The sequence below is a fragment of the Sabethes cyaneus genome, chromosome 2, assembly GCF_943734655.1.
Source record: "Sabethes cyaneus chromosome 2, idSabCyanKW18_F2, whole genome shotgun sequence".
NCBI classification, from domain to species: Eukaryota; Metazoa; Arthropoda; class Insecta; order Diptera; family Culicidae; genus Sabethes; species Sabethes cyaneus.
In genome coordinates, this window is record NC_071354.1 from 178,760,924 (window position 1) to 178,780,078 (window position 19,155).

At 39.3% G+C, this 19,155-nt stretch overlaps 1 protein-coding gene across 5 annotated transcripts in view; it reads right to left on the minus strand.

Annotated features, from left to right (window-relative positions):
• Nucleotides 1–13,513, minus strand: part of LOC128738940 (tyrosine-protein kinase Src64B) — a 169,496-nt gene extending 155,983 nt beyond the window's left edge. Inside the window, exons 1-2 of one of the 5 annotated variants that reach the window (XM_053834439.1) lie at nt 13,388–13,513; nt 12,122–12,639 (exon numbers count right to left, since the gene is read on the minus strand). The gene's annotated coding sequence lies outside the window, so the exon portion shown is untranslated. Of the gene's footprint in view, nt 1–12,121; nt 12,640–12,876 lie in introns of all 5 variants that reach the window. The other 4 variants (XM_053834437.1, XM_053834436.1, XM_053834435.1 and 1 more) reach the window with 4 other exon arrangements.
• Nucleotides 13,514–19,155: the final 5,642 nt, after the last annotated feature.

The following is a 19,155-nucleotide window of genomic DNA, read 5'->3' on the forward strand; positions in this document are numbered from 1 at the left end:
CATTCTTCTCAACTGAATATTTCAAAGCTTCCAAAAGGCAGCATCAGAAGAGTGGACTCGAAAAAGACAAGTACTCCAATTAATAACACCAAACCGCAGTTAGTTCACAACACTTTAGCGTCCCAATTGCGATTCTTGTCGGAATCAAAACACCATCCACGAGATGTCTTCCTTAAAATGCTACTAGCAGGAGGTGAGAGGCGAAAGCTACGCTTTGTCATTGCGAAAAGCTTTTATTTTCGGATGTGTTTGTGTAGTCGTGAAGGTGCAGGAAACAAATGACGACCCTAATTGAATGAATTGTTCTTCGCCTGCAGTAGAGAAAAGTTCTGTGAACGAAAGTACAGCAGAAAACCTCTGCTGTTGACTCCGGTTTAGCGTCGCGGTCGCGGTCTAGCTGACACGGTTGATGTTCGGAGATAAGCGAGTGTCATCCTCCCCCTGGGGGCCGGGTGCGCGCCGGTTGGTGACGAACAAAGCGAATTCCCAATCCAACAAGTAATATCTGTTCCACCATGGTCTTCTATCTCGCGTCATCGCCCGCAAACGAAACGAAACGAAACGAAACGAACCGAACGGAACTGAGGACAATCGAGAAAAGTGCATTGTGTCAAGTGAGCCCACTTGTCTTTCCGTTGTGTGAACTTCTTGAAACCTAGGAGGCTTCAAGACAGAAGTACTTTTTAGGAATTTTGCAATGGACACAGCCATTAGGATCTGCTGCCCGGAAGATGTAAACACCATCAAGCACATGTATTTCGTTTGAAGTTTGGTCTTCCTCGAAAGGAATTTTGAACCATAGTTAAAGTTGCTTTCCGAAAAAAATACGAATCATTGGTGTATGCTTACGATGATAATTTTTATACGATCATAATTTTGCTTTACTTTTATTTAAACTAAGTCAATTAAAAAAATTACAAATTAAGAATGATGGATCATTATCACCTTGTAAACAACGGAGGTACTCTTGTTTGAATATTCTTTCTGTTCTGTATTCTTGAAATTTGACGCAACTAAAAGCATTCCAATCGTTGTTGGTATCGCACGGCCATAATTTACGACTTGAAAGTCTTTCCCATTTTTTCCATTAAATAGTTAATAGCGAAATTATATGGGAATTGTTCCGCTGTATGGTGATGCTGCAGCTGCTACTGTTGGGTTGTAAAATGAAACTGTTGTAATCTTTTGGGAAAACGTCGAGGAGAAACATGTTTCCATGCTGGTTTATGGTTATTTGATCTCTATCTTATCAGCGAAATTGCGTTTGCTGATGCGCTGAATATACAATTTCGAATGGTACCACACAGCCACCAATGAATGAGGCCACAGAAGAGTGAATGCCAGACTGCTTTTTAGCTTTTGCTTCGGACAACGGGTACAATCTACTGTCAAACGATTGTGCACCCTGAATGAAAGGAAACCCTTTCTGCAGGTGACAGCAACTTTTTTGGTCTTTGTTAATACATTATGAATTATTTAGATCTTGTATTTTTTTAATTGGTGCTCTAATAACGTCTAACTTGAGATGTTGATTTCCCATTCAAAACAACCTTGATTTAACGAAAACTGAAAGAAATTTTAAAGTAGGAGAAAGCCCCTACTGAGACAGTATTTTCCAAAAAAATACAACCACCAACGAGCATATTAATCCATTTGAAAGATTTATCCTTCTATTCGTTTTGATTATAATTTAAATTAGTTACAATTATAAAATTTAATGTGTGTTGTTTTGTCTCACTGTTCCTCAATAGGAGAGATGAGAGAAACTACGAGTAGTGCATATTCAAACATTTTTAATTAAATGTATACAACCTTTATATGATAAAGACAAAGTTAGAGGTCGTTGTTTGACTTGGTCGTAAATACCATATAAAACAAAGGCTTCCGGAACCCAATTCATGGTAAGAATAAATTTTTAAGTATCATGGTAAGCCCTTACTTATGCTCTGTTGAACCGTCCGCTCATTCAGAGTAACGATAATCCTCACACCATTCGACGGTAATTTGCCTCCTGCTTCTATTGTTCCATTGACAATACGCACATGAAAAAGTATGATGGTAAACCTTAACCTTAACCTTAACCTTAACCCACCACAATCGAGCTCCGCTCTCCCGTAAATTTTACTTTCAATCCGTTCCTGTACTCGATGGTGATGCGGCTTACAAGTTGGAAGTTCCAAGTTGCTTTCTCAGATAAGTACCAAACTGATTTAAAGTACCAAGCTGAGCTTATTTTTGTTTCCTGATTTTTTTTTCTTTCCGCAGCGATGGCTGCTTTAGTGACATCCCTCGTAGTTGAGCCTCCGTTCGTGGCGCTCTCTCAAGTTACCATTCACTGTGTAGCTCAGCTTCAGTGTTGAATTATGGAGCTGTTTCTTCGAGCAACGTAGAAAACAATCACCCCATGCGTGTTTACTACCAAAACGTGCCAGGACACTAGGACTAGGGACAAGGGTCAATTCTTACTGGCTCCAACTAAGTGCGACTACAATGTTATTCTGTTAACAAAGAAATTGTAGGTTCCGCTATCTTTCGCGTTGACTCACAGACATGATTGTGACGCTAATTAAGACGTTAATTGTGTTGACAATGTCGTCGAAAATCTAGCAATTTTGAATGCAAGACTGAATTAGTGCGTAACGCTCACCCACCCACTGCTAAAGTGCACGTGCATGTGCGATCTGTTTGCCCTACACTTTCTGAAATCACTCTAGGAAAGCTCTGTTTTACCGTAAGCCAACTTTACATTGGTGAGCGCATCATCGAGGCTACCCTCCAAAACTTAGTTTTTGTACTTAACACCCCACCCCCAGGCCACTGCGACAGTCCTAATGATCGTCGTTTGTGGCAGGCCCCGATTGCTATACACAGTTTACGGACCGCTCATACCCATTGATGGAGTTGAGCGGGATAGTTGTAATCGGTACTACATGGTTTATAAAGCTAATGACAGTTTTGGGATTTAGATTCCATACCTGATATTAAGTAAGAGGAAAATTTCCGAAGAAGTTGTGCCTTGATAATGCAAGAGCTCCGCAATTGTAGAGCAGATGCGCTGAACTTCCAGGTTCAGAGTTACAAAAGCTGCAGGTGTCGGATGATCCCTTGCCGATATTCTTTAAATGATAAGGAGCGCGGCTGTGTCCTGTAAGGAGTCCCGTGATTGTGCGTAGTTCACTACGAATTAAATGGAGTATTTTTTTAGCTACTGCAGGGTTTGGGTAGATAAACTGTTAAGCTTGTCTACAGCCCTGTGTTTGATTCCAACGGGATACTATTTCTAGCTTTTCCCATATCATCAGCTCGCCTTTCACGGCGGATGTGGAGCTGCCCAGAAACGGTTCAGGGCCAATAAATTGCTGAGCTGATCTTTGTCTTGCCAGGTTGTCAGCAAATTCATTGCCCTCGATTCCGCAGTGACCGGGCACCCAAAGTAATAAAACCTTGTTTTGGCAGGAGAGCTCCCTCAATGCTGTGCTGCACTTCCAAACTAATTTGGACACGCATTTGGCGGACTTGAGTGCCAGTAGTGCTGCTTGGTTATCCGTGAAGATACCGATTTTCGCATGCCTGTACTTTCGTTTCAAGCATATTGTTGCACAGGTGTATATTGCATATACTTCTGCATGAAAAACGGTGGGCCACTTTCCTAATGAGATAGTTTCCCTGATACGGGTCCGTAGACTCCGGAGCCTGTACAGGCCCCCATTTTTTGAACCATTTGTTAAAAAACTGATAGTTCCAGATGAAAGATTGAGCCCTTAATTATTCCACATTGAGCGATCTGTTTCAAACACCTCATATGGAACGTTCATATTGGGCCTGGCTTCCATGCAGTCAGAGACTGAAGTTAGGAGCCGTGCACTAATTACGTAAGGCATAATGGGGGGAGGGGGGTTCCGCAAAATCTTACAAAATCTTATTTGAGGGAGTGGGGGGCTTAATCATTTCTTACGTAAGATTTTCGTACACGAAAAAATTATGATAAATTCAAATTTTTTAATAACAACTCATGCTACTTGTTACAAATTTTTTTAATTGATGAGTTAAGTTGTGAAGTGTCAAAATCCTTCATGCTACAAGGCAATGCGTAGCAACTTGCTGAGTATTTTACCCTTGCCCACTCAGGGAAACATCAGGCGACCTACTTGTTCCAGACCCATCTGATGTTATCGGTTTATGCTATTATTCCAACATATTCGGTAGCAATTGCCTATCCCAATCCCGCAAGGCAGCCGCAAAATCCCTTGTGATATCACTACAAACATTACAGCTAATGTATAGCTGTATCAAGGGAACAAGCGCTTGATAAGCTATTGTACAACAAAAATGTTTCTTGGGATGTAAGACCATGTCGCGTGTCATCTAGAAGAGGCAAAGAAGTTCTTTGTATGCTACTGCACGAGGACACGTGTTCAGAAGATGTAGAGTGGATCAATGCAAATTCTGGCTTCAGTTTTCAGAAGGTCGTATAATGCATGCAAAAGGGTTGATTATGCGACCTTTTGAAAACTAAAGCCAGAATTATGTGTGCGCTAGACAACCTCAATGCTGAAATACGTTCGGTTCGTGAGTGGGCTATGAAGGGATTTACAACAGATTTGATTTTGCTTGTTTTTTTATGAATTTGTTTGAAACTTGGTTTTTATGAACTTGTTTGAACTTTGTTGACTGTTTCAATATTCTTTCAATGTCTAACATTTTAAATAAAACTTGCATTTTGATGTTTCAAAAAATCTTGCTAAGATGTTTTACGGGGGGGAGGGGGGATTGGCAGAATCTTACAAAATCTTATATAGGGGGGAGGGGGGTTCAAAAATGAAGAAAAAGCCCTTACGTAATTATTGCACGGCCCCTTACTAAGGGTGTCAGATTGAACTCCCGAAGTATGCGAAGATGACCGATTTTGTCACCTTCGAGTATAGTTTTACTCTTTTGCAATCGTTGTATGCATGGCACTGGTAACTGTAAGACAGGCCAGGCGGTGAACTTTGTTTAGTTTGGATTGGGCCTCATTCACCTTTGGCATAAGACTGCAGCATAGGTTATCCTAGGCCGTATATGACCAAAGTAGTAGTATATGACCAAAATACTAGTTGAGGTTTCAATCCCCAGGTTTTGCCAAACAGTGAGCTGCATGCCCAGATAGCCGAAGTTGCTTTCTTAAAAGCATAATCTAGATGGGCAGCCCAGTTCAGTTTTTTATCGAGAATTATTCCGAGGTTTTTGACTTCATTACTGAAGCCCAGCCTGACACCATTCAGTATAGGGGGAGTAATGGTATGTTTCCTTCGCTTAGTGAATGGTATAACGACTGTTTTGGTGGGGTTACCATTAAGTCCCTCTAGTGAGCACCATAACATGGTGGTTTTTAGAGCTCCTTGCAAGCGACTTGATAATACTGCGTCAAACTTTCCTCTGACGATAAGTACGTCGTCAGCGTAAGCAATTGTCTCATAACCAAGCTGTGATAGCTTGTGAAGGAGTGCGTCGGCCACCAGTGACCAGAGCAGGGGGGAGAGAACTCCTCCCTGTGGACATCCTTTGATCACCGAAATCGTGACCGACGTATCTCCCAATGATACTGTAATTTCTCTGCTCGAGAGCATTGCTTGAAGGCTCATTGTAGTGTGGTCGATTCTCTTTTGACAGAGACCCGTATTAATTGACGCGAAGGACGTGTTATCGAAAGCGCCTTCAATATCAAGAAAAGCACAAAGTGCTGTCTCTTGATATTTGAGCGATTTCCCAATTAACGTCACTAAGCAGTGCAGTGCGGTTTCCGTAGATTTACTGTGGTGGTTTGCATGTTGATTTACATGTAACGGAGAGTGTATTGCCACTTCGTTGCCGCCTGCACACTTAAAAAGAAGTACCGAATCGGCTGTTGAGATGTCGGCAAAAATTTGTCGAATTCGCTGCTTATTTTTAAGTGTGTGTTTTTTGTTTATTATTTGTTTATTTGAGAAGGGAAAACCCCGCTGGAGTGGAACAGCTTTGACATTCCTTCTCCAGTAGGCACAAAACCTTTACAACCAACAGTTTACACCAAATGATACATAGCTTTTTTTAATACTTGAAACTAGGAATACATTGCATTAAATACTAATTGTACAAAAGTTTGAGCTTAGGACTAATAATTTACTAATAACATGATTAACAATAGTTACATTTATTTCAAGGCACGATGATTTTTTTCTTTTAAAACGGTACGTGATAAATTAAAATCGAACACATTGTAACATTGATTAAAAACACGACACATGCTACTAAGAGGCTCGTTTCTGCCGTAGTTGGTACGTGAGACAAGCAGATATAGAAAAGCATGGGATCGAAGAGTTCTACGGCGGATGTTAATATTCAGCAGTTGTAGAATGTCGGGGCAGTCGATATATGATGTTAGGATATCGGAGATAAAGGTAGCCTTGGCAACCTCACGCCGTAGTACCAAAGTATCAAGACTAATAAGGTTACACCGGTCTTCATAACTTGGAAGATTTAGAGGATCATTCCAAGGTAGAAGTCGTAGGACGAAACGCACAAATTTACGTTGAATAGCCTCAATCCGTTGAATGCTATTTTGATAGTATTGTGCCCTTACATTTGAAGCATATTCTAGTACAGATCGTACTAAAGAACAGTACAAAATTTTTAAACATGGCATGCTCGTAAACTGTTTAGTGACTCTGAATAAGAAACCAAAATTTTTAGAAGCTTTAGAACAGATAAAAGCTATGTGATCCCTAAACGTCAATTTTGAAGCTCCTTGTCAATTTTGAATCTAATAAAACTCCTAAGCCTTTTACAACGTTTTCCCGCGTAAGAACAATGTCCGAGATTTTATAATCAAATGATACGACTGATCGTTTGCGTGTAAAGGAGATACAAGAGCACTTTGAAGCATTTTACACCATTCTGTTGATATTGCACCAATCAGCAAAGATCTCCAACTGCGTTTGTAAAAATTGGGTGTCCGAGATATTCTTAATTATGGAGAAGAGTTTGAAATCATCGGCATACGATAATTTCGTGCATTTAAGGGTAAGATGAATGTCATTAAGGTACAGTAGAAAAAATGTAAGGACCTAGATGACTTCCTTGTAGTACACCAGATGTGACAGAAAAAGGTAGAGAAATAGTATTTCCAATTTTAACGGACATAGTCCTACCGGTAAGATATGATTCAAACCAGTTAAGGATATTGCCACTTAATCCAAGCCTCTGAAGTTTCGAGACGGCGATCTGATGATTTATTTTGTCGAAGCCTGCTGATAAATCCGTATAGATTGCGTCGACCTGAAAATGGTTTTGCATTGAACGAGCAATGAAGGATGTGTAGGAAATCAGGTTAGTACAGGTTGGCCGTTTGAATACGAAACCGTGCTGACTTTTATCAATGTAGCTAGAGAAATTGTAAGTAAGGAATTTCCAGAACAACCAGCTCGAAAAGCTTTGCAATGGCACAGAGTGATGCTATTCCACGATAGTTTGAAACGATTTGTTTTGGACCTTTTTTATAGACTGGAAAGAAATATGAAGTTTTCCATGCGGTAGGGAAACTACCCGAAGGCAGAGATATGTTGAAAATGCGGACCAGTGGAGTACAAAGAGCCAAACCACAATTCTTCAGTATGATTGAAGAAATCCCCTCTGGACCAGTATTTGTTGAGCTTTTCAGTTTCAAGCACGCATTGAGTACATCTTGAGTTGTTAAAGTTGGAAGTGATCCAACAGTTGCCATACACGGAACGTTGCGCGCAGCATTCCCGACTTGTTGGTCGTCGAGGGTTTTACTAGCGAAAACAGCACTAAACTGTTTGCGGAAAAGCTCACATATGTCGTGAGTAGTTGTTGCTTCAACACTTCCAAGATTCATCGTAGTGGGTAAGCCGTTTTCATTTCGCTGCTGGTTAGTGTAGTGCCAGAATTTTTTTGGATTATTACGAAGGTTCAGTTGAATTTGGGTTTGATATGAATTAAACAAGTTTTTGAGCGCTGACCTCTTGGCAGTTTTTAAAGTTTCAAGAGTGTGATTTGACCAAGGAGGAAAAGTGGACTGTCGTTTGATTTTCTTTGGAGTAAATTGATCGATAGCGTACAACAGAATGTTGGATACATTTAGAGCTGCTGACTCAGCATCACAGCCGTCGAGTATTGAGCTCCAGTTAAGGTTTGAAAGAAACAAAGGTCACTCAGTGGCGAATGCAGCGTGATAACCTGTGCTTATTCAATTTCTGGGCACATGCTTAAGCGGGTCAACCAGATAAGAGATCTGGGAGTTACCCTTGAACTTCAAACCGGACTTTCAAGGACATTCTGACGAAAGTTAACTGACAACTCGACTTTATATTTAAAATCTCTTTCACGACTTTCACGACCGTCTATGCCTGCAGGCACAAAATACTCGTTAATCTGCCCAGTTGTTGTGTTTAGTAGTGTGGTATAGTGTCCGCAGCAACCATGCTGAATTGCTAGACGCGAGAGGATACAAAAAAGTTTGTTCCCTACGCACTTCGTCGGCTGTCATGGAATGATGCTACCAACCTGCCTTGCTATGCTACGCGAATCGCTGCCGGCTAGTTGGAATTGATACCTTATAAAAAGGATTTATTGCAGAAGGTCTCTTTGATGTTAAGATTATTACTTCGGAAATCGGTTCACATAACCGACTTCGACAGTTCTACTTATGCGTCAACGTCAACTTTATACACTTCGTACCTCATAATCGACAATATGATGAAAATGAATCAAACCGTGCCATTGCCAATGCAATGTTCTGAATGCAGAATCTGCCTCATTAGTAGCTTAGTGAACGTTCAATGAGCTGTTAATGGAGTACCAGCATTGTAGCACCGTAAAGACAAAAGACACAGCAAAATTGTAGATAATAACTAGTCAAATGAATCAAAATTGAGTCAAAATGATCGAACCATGTCAGTTGCACAGACATTGAATGAAAATAGGTTATCGGACATTCACATCATTCCCTCAGTTCAGAACAACGAAACATGCTTAGGTACAGAAAACTGCTGTTCGATCAATAGAAGTTTGAGTCGCCCGATCCAAATCATTCCGACCCATGTACCCTGTTCTAATGCAACGCCAGGGATTGTAGTGGATTTTCATGATAAAAAAGCAAAGTCTCGGTGCTACCTACCACTTTCGGTACTTGACCTTCACAGCCAACTGTATACAGGGCGATTGCGAAACCAGTGCCCGCGATGCTTTTGATTCTAACAGTCTCTCCAAGTCGAGATTCGAGTCGAAACCAACGACAACTGGCTTATTAGAACAAGTGTCGTATTTCGAGGCCAGGCTTTGAGAGGTTTTCTATGATTGTTGCTAACCAAAACTCAACAGAATTTTTGCTGCACTTTTTCTATCAGGATAGTTTGATTGCTACGTAACAATTCTACAAATAAATCGTTCTTGAACCATGACATCGATTGTTCGGTTGTTCAGAAAGACATCGTGATTTCGGTGGGGCTTAAGCTTTTTATTCACATTCATTGCCTTGAACGTAAAATATTCGCCTTTTTAATAAAATGTTGCACAGCACAGATCAGCTCTACCGAATCGGCTGCCAAGCAGTCGCCTATCTAAATCTCTGCAAAACTTTGGCAGGTGCGAATAGAATTTTGTGTAATTTTAACAAACGTTTAGATACAAAAAACAGAACAGGACATTACTTTGTAGCAATCACAATACGCAAATTGAAGTTTCTTTTGATGCTGAGAGGTACCACTGGTAGAGTTAGCCGAAATCCATCTATTGCTCTATTATTAATCTAAATAAGTATTTGAGTGGATGTGCTGCTTAACTACTATAATTATGAATAATTTAATCGAATCAATATAAAAGAAACTGGTCCATTATGTCGCTACTCTCTGTTTCACTAAAGAAAACATTAAGTTCTAGACTTGTCTGCCACGCTAATGTCACCAGACGGTTCATCTAAACAAACTATTTCATTAACCAAATATTAATTCAGCAAACAGCTCTATTTGGAAAGCAACGACCCCTGCAGCAGCAAGGAGTCAAACATGTGTTCAACCGGCTTTTGTCCCGATGGATGGCGATGCTTCCTTTCAAGATGCAACCAGCTGCACTATATTTCTTCCACAGATAATGTTTAGGTTTTTTTCTTTCGCCTTTCTTCCACTCACTCTCTCTCCCTCTCGGTTCACCTACCGCGGCATTAGCGCGCCGAGGCGACCTCCTTCTTGCTTCGTTGGTGCTTATGTTATGCGTATATTTAGAGCTGTTTCGTGGTAGGAAATACACTCCGCATTATAAAGAACCATCATAGTTTCCACGCGTGAGTCCTCTCGTATGTGGGCCTTCCACGCGTCTGAGAGTGCGCGGGTGACCAGAGCAAGGGAAAGGGACATGCGTGCAGTGGATTCCCGTTTTCTTTCCCGTTTTTATTTGCCCTCGAGTAGTATTTATGTTTCTGTCACTGTACACGTTCGGGGTAAAGTAATCGGAAAGTATTGAAAACTATGTTTTTTTAGGGGAATCTCCTGAACCGTCGAAGAAGATTCTACTGCTTGTGAACTAGTCGTTTGATTCCACAGAACATTCTAATCCAGACATGGAACTGAACAACGAAACGGGATTTCAAAATTTTAGACCACACTGTCTGTAGCGTGTAAATCTAATCTTACAACTTCACCGTGTGCTTTCCTCGCCCTATTCTTCTGACGTCCAACACGGGGACTGCCGCGCCGTTTCAGAGTGTGGCTTGCGCTTTACCATGTGGACTTTTGTTGTTGGCATCGAACGGCCCGCGATTTCCAAACATACCGGTTCGTGCAGCAGCAGCGATGCATTGGACGATGACGGCAGCGAACGGTCCGGTGCCCTATAAGCAAAACCGAACGCTCACCAGCCAGCAGCGGTTGACCATGGTTTGGTTGGATGTGTAGGATGAATGTTTTTCTTTCTTGCCCGCTCTGTTGTCCCTGTCGGTGCTTTCGCTCGGATGCAAAGGCCTAGCAAATGGGCTTCTGGAACCGGCTGTCGCGGGTCGCGGTACTCCTCCCGAGCTAGCGCGGTGATAGTTGCCCCTTGAACCGCGTGTTTCTTCGAGCGCTGCTGCTGGTGTGAACCTTTTCGCCTTGTTTGTCTTTACATACAGCCGCATGCGGTCTATTTGGATTGACATTGTTATCAATTTTCATTATTGAAAATTTGGAAGCTAATTTCTACTGAAGCTGTCTGATTTTGACGAGCAGTAAGAAGCGACGACGTTCGCTATTAGAGTTAAGACACTGGAAATTTCAATTTATATAAAAAACATGAATTGGTATTTATATGTCATCATTTGACTAAAGAACGAATTGGCTGAATTGAATAATTTTTTTTATGTTTTTATGTTTGTGCCTGTGTCAAGTTAGTTTATACGCCAAAAACGTAAGAAGAAATGTAGTTGAATCTTGAAGAATCATTATTCAATTATAATTATTTATCGTATACACACTGTTTTAAATTACTAGAATATCAGAGCACAAATTGTGAAGTGTTTTTCCATTTTACTATTCGGAAAAAGACAATTTTATTCCAAATAATCAAGTCTAAAATTAAATGTAATCGAACCGCGGATAATCGATCGAGTCTCCGGATTATCGAATTCGACCTATACCAAGAAAACGAAACGGAATGATGAACTAAATACCACGGACGAAGAAAAAGAAACAATCTCAACGTGAACTATTTTAGATGTCTGTAAATTGAAATAAACAAGTTCAAAAGCATTGGTGCCTGGGCTGATGTTGAAAATCAAAAAAATCTATTGCCACGGAATACCTGAAACCAATGTGCAGGTTTAAAAGTAATTTTTGCTTTGGTTTCGAGCTAAATTTTATTAAAATCTGTGCAAACTTTTTCGTCTAAAATTTGATATTACAATGACAAAAAGTAATTTTGAAAAAAATATTCGTAAATTATATCAACATTCTCATGAAATAGCCACTTTTCAGCATGCACTTTGGAAAGCAAAACGGGCCACTGTAGAAATAAAAACAGAAAACCGGAAATGGGGCGTTTGGGGGGGTTTCGTTTAAATTTTCAATCGTCAAAAACCCAGTGAAGTCATAAATCATGCACGAGTTCAACACACCTTGGTTATTCGGTTCCTGTCGGTTCCAATTTTGCGAAAGGTACTAGGTACTATTTGGTGCTGCTTCTGCTGCTATTGTTGATGCCAGTGGCGCAATGTTGTAGACATAATCCAAGTCAGCTTTTCCTTCCTGCTTGCTGCTGCCTCGTCATGAAAACTTTTATGCTGGCTGTTTATTGGTGTTTGTGTGTTTCCACGAGTCCTTTTCTGCTTCGGCACGACTACTTGCTATGATTGTATCCTGTCACAGCGCATAAACAACACCACAGTACACTGCTACAAACACACAAGCATACACTGGACCAGCAAAAAGTCGGCGAACAATCTTAATTGATCTCAGCTTCCGATATCTTCGCTATCGTAAAAAAATTTCACACACAATTTGCCTCTTCTTACACTTTTCTGAAACTCCTTATTAATTCATTCTTCTTCCGGAAAGTAACACGTGACGTTCACCTCTTTTTTTCTTAATTCGTTGACATTTTATAAACTGTACGTTTATTTTGCAGAAATAAATCCTGAAATAAATTGTGCACTATTGAAACAAGCCAAACTATATCGACAAAAATGTGCTATCAACGAAAACAAAGAATACTCCGATGTTGGAAAGGAAAGCACCCCCTTTTTAAAACGCGACTTCTTACTGTATTTAATTTTAGTTTCAACCACACAGCCGCCCGTCCTGTCGTTGCCTACCCTGCCAACATTAGAGACACTTTCCGGACTTGTAGCAATCGGCCATCATTTTCGCTCACCTCCTCCTTAGCTATTCGATAGGAAAAAGGGGCCAGGAAAATCGAAACTCCTTCCCTCCCCCAAAAATATATTTTACTGCATGTACACAAAACCGCCACGCACACACGGGAACACTGAACTCATACGTCGAAACGGAAAATGATGTCCTTTTTAGTAACAAAAAAAATCTGCTCAATGCACTGAATAACACCTTTTAAAAGTATGTTTTGTTTTGTTACATGCTCGTGAACAAATAAGTAGTAAAAAAATCTATTTGCGTCTTTCGTCCCGATCTGAATTGCAACTTCTATTGTGACAGATCCGAACCGAACGGAAAGGCTCGTTTTCACCCCACCAGTGAAAAAGAAGAACGTTCCGACCGATAAATGTATAGGTACCTATCCTATTTCGCTCAACTATGGCCACTGCACACGCACCTTTTTTGGCTTATTCCGGTAAAACGGTTCCCGGCTCAGTCTAGTGGAAAATGTTCACACTAAAAAAATGTATATCCAGTTTTGCACCACCTACACGCAGCCTCCCTCTCTCGCACTCACTGACTGACTGACTGTCTTCGCTACTAGAGTCTATAGAGCCCCAAAACAGGGAACTAAAAACGCGCATTCAACCGAAACACACTACGATGCTAACGGGACCACACTCTTCTCTCGACTGACAGAGGCATGCCGCCGACAAAGCCAGCATAGCTCAACGCACCTCGTTCAGTCGTTCGTTCGTTCGTTCGTTCTCATCGGTTATGCTCTGGCCATCGCGCGAGCGACTGTCTTCCATCGTTATTGTATTGCGTTAAAAGTCTCTCAAAAGATGACTCTGAAGCTGAACAGGAGCATAAATGCAATAGTATGTGTTTTGGTCTCTGAAATTAGTATTTAGAAATTGATAGTCTGTTGGCCAGTGCTCCAGATGTTATTTTTACTCTGTGTTTTCTATAATTTCTAACTGAGAAGCATAAACTTTGACTTTGTATGATCGTCGTAACTTGATCATGCATATATGTATGGGAACATATTAAGCGTCAATGATAATGGCCAGCTCCTTATTCCATTTGTTTTGACCTCTTGTTTTAACGCACACATTCAATCACTATGTTTATGTTTGATTCTGAATAGCCTAATCGGCCAAAATTGCTTATTACCATATGGTCGTCAGAATTGTTGTTTTCACAGCATAATAACTACTGTTCTAAACAATTGCAGCTCAACATTGTTTCATGGAGATTTTAACTTAGAAGTAGTGAGGATATTTTTCCTTCGTGAATTACTTATTAACTACAAATTTTTTCGTCCACTACGTTTCGAATTTGATGTAACTACACTTTGATAAAATATAATAAAACCTTTTCAAGCCCTGTCTCTTTCCAACTCATGCAGAGATGCCATATTTTGTAAAAAAATGTCTGCAACTGCTCGAAAACCGGAAAAATCGAGCAGTTTTCTGGCTACTCGAATTTTCTGGTTTGAAAATAATCTGCGAAAATCTGCACACTTTTTTAGGAAGTCTGTGAAAGTTTAAAGAGCTTCGAACAAAAATCTGCAACAAAACAATAAAAGTCATAAAAACTGCAAATATCTGCAAATTTATAATGATCTGCAAGACCGTTCCAAAAATCTGCAATTTGCAGACAAATCTGCAAATCTGGTATCCCTGAACTCATGTTGGCATCTGTCAGCTGTGTCAAATTTTGGTTGGCTGAGACGGTACTGTCAAATGAATGTGAATTGAGTCAAAGTGAGTGTGCCATCGCTACACCACAGTACCACCCAACACCTTATGGAGGGGGATTAGTGTTCGATATCGGAACGAAAATTGAAGTCCGGGTTCCGGTCCGCCGGTCCGGTTAAAAATCGGCACGAACTTTGTTATTCCGACTTTATTCCGGTCCGATTTGGCTCTGTTCCGGTTCCGGAACCGGAACAGAGCCAAATCAGACCGGATTATTAGTCTTTATAGTCGGAATAACAAAGTTCGTACCAACTTTCGAACTTCAATTTTTGTTCCGATGTCGAACACTAACGGGGATTGCTGAAAGAATTCACAATTTTATTGCATATATTTACGTATTTTTGTTTCTGTCTAGCTTAGCAATCCTTACACATTTTTACGAAATTTTAATTTGCCATACTTTGCAAGTTAGAGCTTTAGGGCTTTAGGATAACTTGAAAGCATAAAATTTTGGTCGATAAGCCAATATCAACGCTTCGCGTCAGATAAAGTACACTGAAAATAATCCACACGTCCTTTCCATGTGAAAAATCACGTAAATTTCTCTACAAGGACTTACATGATTTTCAACTGATTGTTATTGGAAAAAATAATAACATTTACCTGAGTTTCACGTTAACGCATTAGTATGCGTACAGAGAACAGACATTTATGTCCATATGAAATATCTTTCAAATGATGTGTAAGCTTTTGAACAAAACACTAGCGACATCTCTCTCAGGGTGCACCAGTTGTGCTACGTCCATGTTGCCAAATTCAATTTATATTCTTACTACGCTCTACACTTTCGGATTACTGGCAACTCTAATATTCGCGTTGACGAACGTAAGCTGCTGCCACCTCCAAAAGTTTACTGTAGGGGTGAAGCGAAATACAGTATCCCCCCGCTAATCCGACACCCAATAATCCGACGACTCAATAGTCCGGATCTCGCTAATCCGGAAAATTCCGAATTAAAACGTATTGTACTTGACTTCTTTCAATCGAACACTACCTTCGTTTGGCTTCTCCGTTAAAGTCAGAATGGCACTCTTTCTAACTAAATGGAAATGGTACACGGTGCTGCTTCTAACTATGTTCACTTTTGCCATGGCTATAATATTTTCATTGCTATTCTCAATAGACTGATATGCTTGCGCTTATTTCGACACTTACTAAGAATTTCAAAGTATTTTGTTGACGAAATTGAGTATTACCGCGTATAAAATATAGTTATTGCGTACTTGCGATAAATATTTTCGAAAACTTCCGGAGTTGTTTACGTATGGATGTAAACAAAACCACATTTCAAACTCACACTGACGTCAGTTTGACTGTCGGATTATCGAGTCAAAATTCGCTAATCCGGCTATAAATTTGTCGGATTAGCGGGGCGGTACTGTAGGAATTTCTTAAAGAGCGCAAGAGATCGAAACATTTTGGCAGATTTTCACCCACACGTACATACGGGCATTTTTATGAGAGTGCAAGAGATCGTTTAATGCCGTCAACGTGAATCAGCTACTTAGCAACGGCGTGGTGTTTGTTGAATATTTTTAATAAACATGACGAGTGACAATAAGAAACACATTTGAAAAATTATTCGGTGCCTGGAAATTGCATGCCAAAGACAGATAACTGCCGCAATTCAATCGATTATTTCACTTGCTGCTCATAATAACTGAACAAAATATAGGCGAATAAACGCAAAACTAATTAAGCCCATGCGACTCCTACATTTGGTTGCCTGAACTAGGAAATTGATGATCAGTTACAATTTTTCGCAGGACGGATATACAAATCAAAACATTTTGACGTAGGGCTACGTCTTACGGCAAGTTTTGAGATAGGGTGTCATTCCAAAAAATCGAAAAATGCGAGCGTCACGAAAAATGAAAGGTTTTGAGCGCTAATAGCTCAGCGGTTTTCCGATCGATTTTCAATATTCTTACACCAATCGATCGGAAAATCTTCTAAGAATTGACCCAAATGAAGAAAAGTATGGATTCTTGATGTTGAACTATTGAAAAATTGAAAATAATAAATCTATGTTTTACCAGAATTCTCGCTTCGTGATTGGTTGGAAGATTCTTTACGATGATCTAAACCTATACCAATTTGAAATCTGTGCTTGGGAAGTAAGCCAAAACAAGTGACCAAGTTTCCTCATTTCAACCAGATTTCTTACCACTGAGGTTAAACCTAGACCATTTTGATGTCCTTGCTTGGGAAGTACGCCAGAGAGAGTGACAAAGCCCCCTCGAGCCAACAGATTTATTACGAACGCGATTAAACCTAGTCCAATCTGATGTCTGTGTTAGAGAAGTGTGCCAGAAAAAATGACACAAGTTCGTTGTCCCAACAGACTGCAAATTCTTTACTGCGAGACGATTAAACCTCGGCCAATTTGATATCTGTGTTGGAAAAATGTGCTACAGCTGTAGTATACGGTTATAATACGACTCTGTATGAATACGCATGCTTGCCGTTTCATTAGAAGTGTAGTGAAAAGATGTGCTGTTGATAAAATAGGATTGAATTGGTAAAATCCCTTCAACGTGGGAAACCATGGATAATAAAAACAATCTTTAATTTCAGTAAGGTAGCAGGAAAGCAATAGTTTGTGTTCTTGATTTTGTTAAATTGTTTTCAAATTCACAATCTTTTGAGAATTGAGCGTATGCAATGTTACTACTTTGATAAACGTTACATACAACGCATGTAGCATGTATATATGTTGCATATAGCATGTATACTAGAGTGTCCCAAAATAGCACTATGTCAGAAAATCCGGGGTCTCACCCCTCAAATGATAGCTTAGGGTGTCACAATAAAACTTTTATATGACGTCAACATTGGTTGCCGCGATTTAGGGGTCGCACATTTGAGTTTTATGAAAAAATGGCATTTTTCAGGAGTAAATTCAAAATAATATTTTTAGAAATGTTATAATAGATGAAATAAGGTACCTAACTATTTTTTTCACAATCATTGGGATCTCATACATTCATAAAAAAGTTATGGTGGCATGTCTGGAGTCATATTTGGTTGCAAAAATTTAAAATTTTCGAAATTTCATTTAAATAAACGTCAAAACAGGGTATCGAACACTATCTCAGAGTAACGTACCTATACTGTATAGATGGGAAATTTTATGACGAACAACTTTGCCGAAGAAAGTATGGACGTATCTTCAAATCTCGCTGAGGTATTCACGTTTTTCTGAAGGCGGGACCAAACATATTTTCGTAATTTTCAAATTTTAGTAGTTCCACGTCAAAAAGGTAAATGATAAAACTTGAAGTATATCTTTCAAACGTTACCTACGTGTTGGATAGGAAAAAATATGCACCTTCCACAGAATTTGGCACCATTTAGGCTCAAGAATCACTTTAAAAAAGGGCGTATTTATTTTAATAGGTACTATGTTTGAAAAATTGTATCTCTCGAAACTAGGGTTGCTGCAAAATGATGCCTAAGCGTGAGTTGTAGAAAATTGATTTTTCAAACTGAAAAAATAAACACTGAAATTTTTTTTGACCCTTTTTGTACTATCAGTAGATGGTAGAATCAGCAAGGTGTATTCAGGCAAATATTAATTCTAGTTGCTAACATGGTAATATAACGCGGATAACGTATGAAAACGGCACGTTTATAATAAAAATATAAAATATTTTAAACTTTTTTTAATATCCTAAATACGGCTGCATTTAGAAGCTAATTACAACACAAGTGAACATGAACGTTTAGAAGCTAATTACGACAACACGTGTTGTCAAGCACATATGAAGTTGTTCTAAAATTCAAATTACATATATGTATAACGAGAAATATAAGAATAGTAATAAGAAATATAATAAAAATCTTAGGTTACAAAATATTCATAAAAGTAGTTGTTCTACAAAATCCTTTGATAAATTTTGCTCCATTTCAGAAAAAGTCTCAAAATGTATCAAATCACCACTATTTTTCCAAAAATAAATCGAGGTTACCATTTCCTGAATATTTTAATTTTACATTTTTTCCTGACTTTGGAGCATACTGAATTTTTTTTCAGTCTTTATTTTTCCATGTTTAAAATTCATTTTTCAAAAACTCACGCTTAGGCTTCATTATGGAGCAAACCTAGTTTCAGGAGATACAATTTCTCAAACATAGCACCTATTAAAATAAATATGCCCTTTTTAGAAGTGATACTTGAGCCTAAATGGTGCCAAATTTTTTGGAAGGTGCATGTTTCCTCTTATCAAAAACGTAAGTGACGTTTAGAGTAAACAGTTCAAGTTTTTTCATTTACCTCTTGCACCTGAAACTGCTAAAATTTGAAAATTACATAAATGTGATTTGTTCCGCCTTCAGAAAACGGTGAATATCTCAGAGAGATTTAAAGATACATCCTTACTTTCTTCAGCAAAGTTGTTCGTCATAAAATTTCCCATCTATACAGTATAGCTACGTTGCTCTAAGACACTGCTTGATACCCTGTTTTGACGTTTAATTAAATGAAATTTCGAAAATTTTAAATTTTTGCCAAATTCAATAAATTTTTGTAACCAAATATGACTCCAGACATGCCA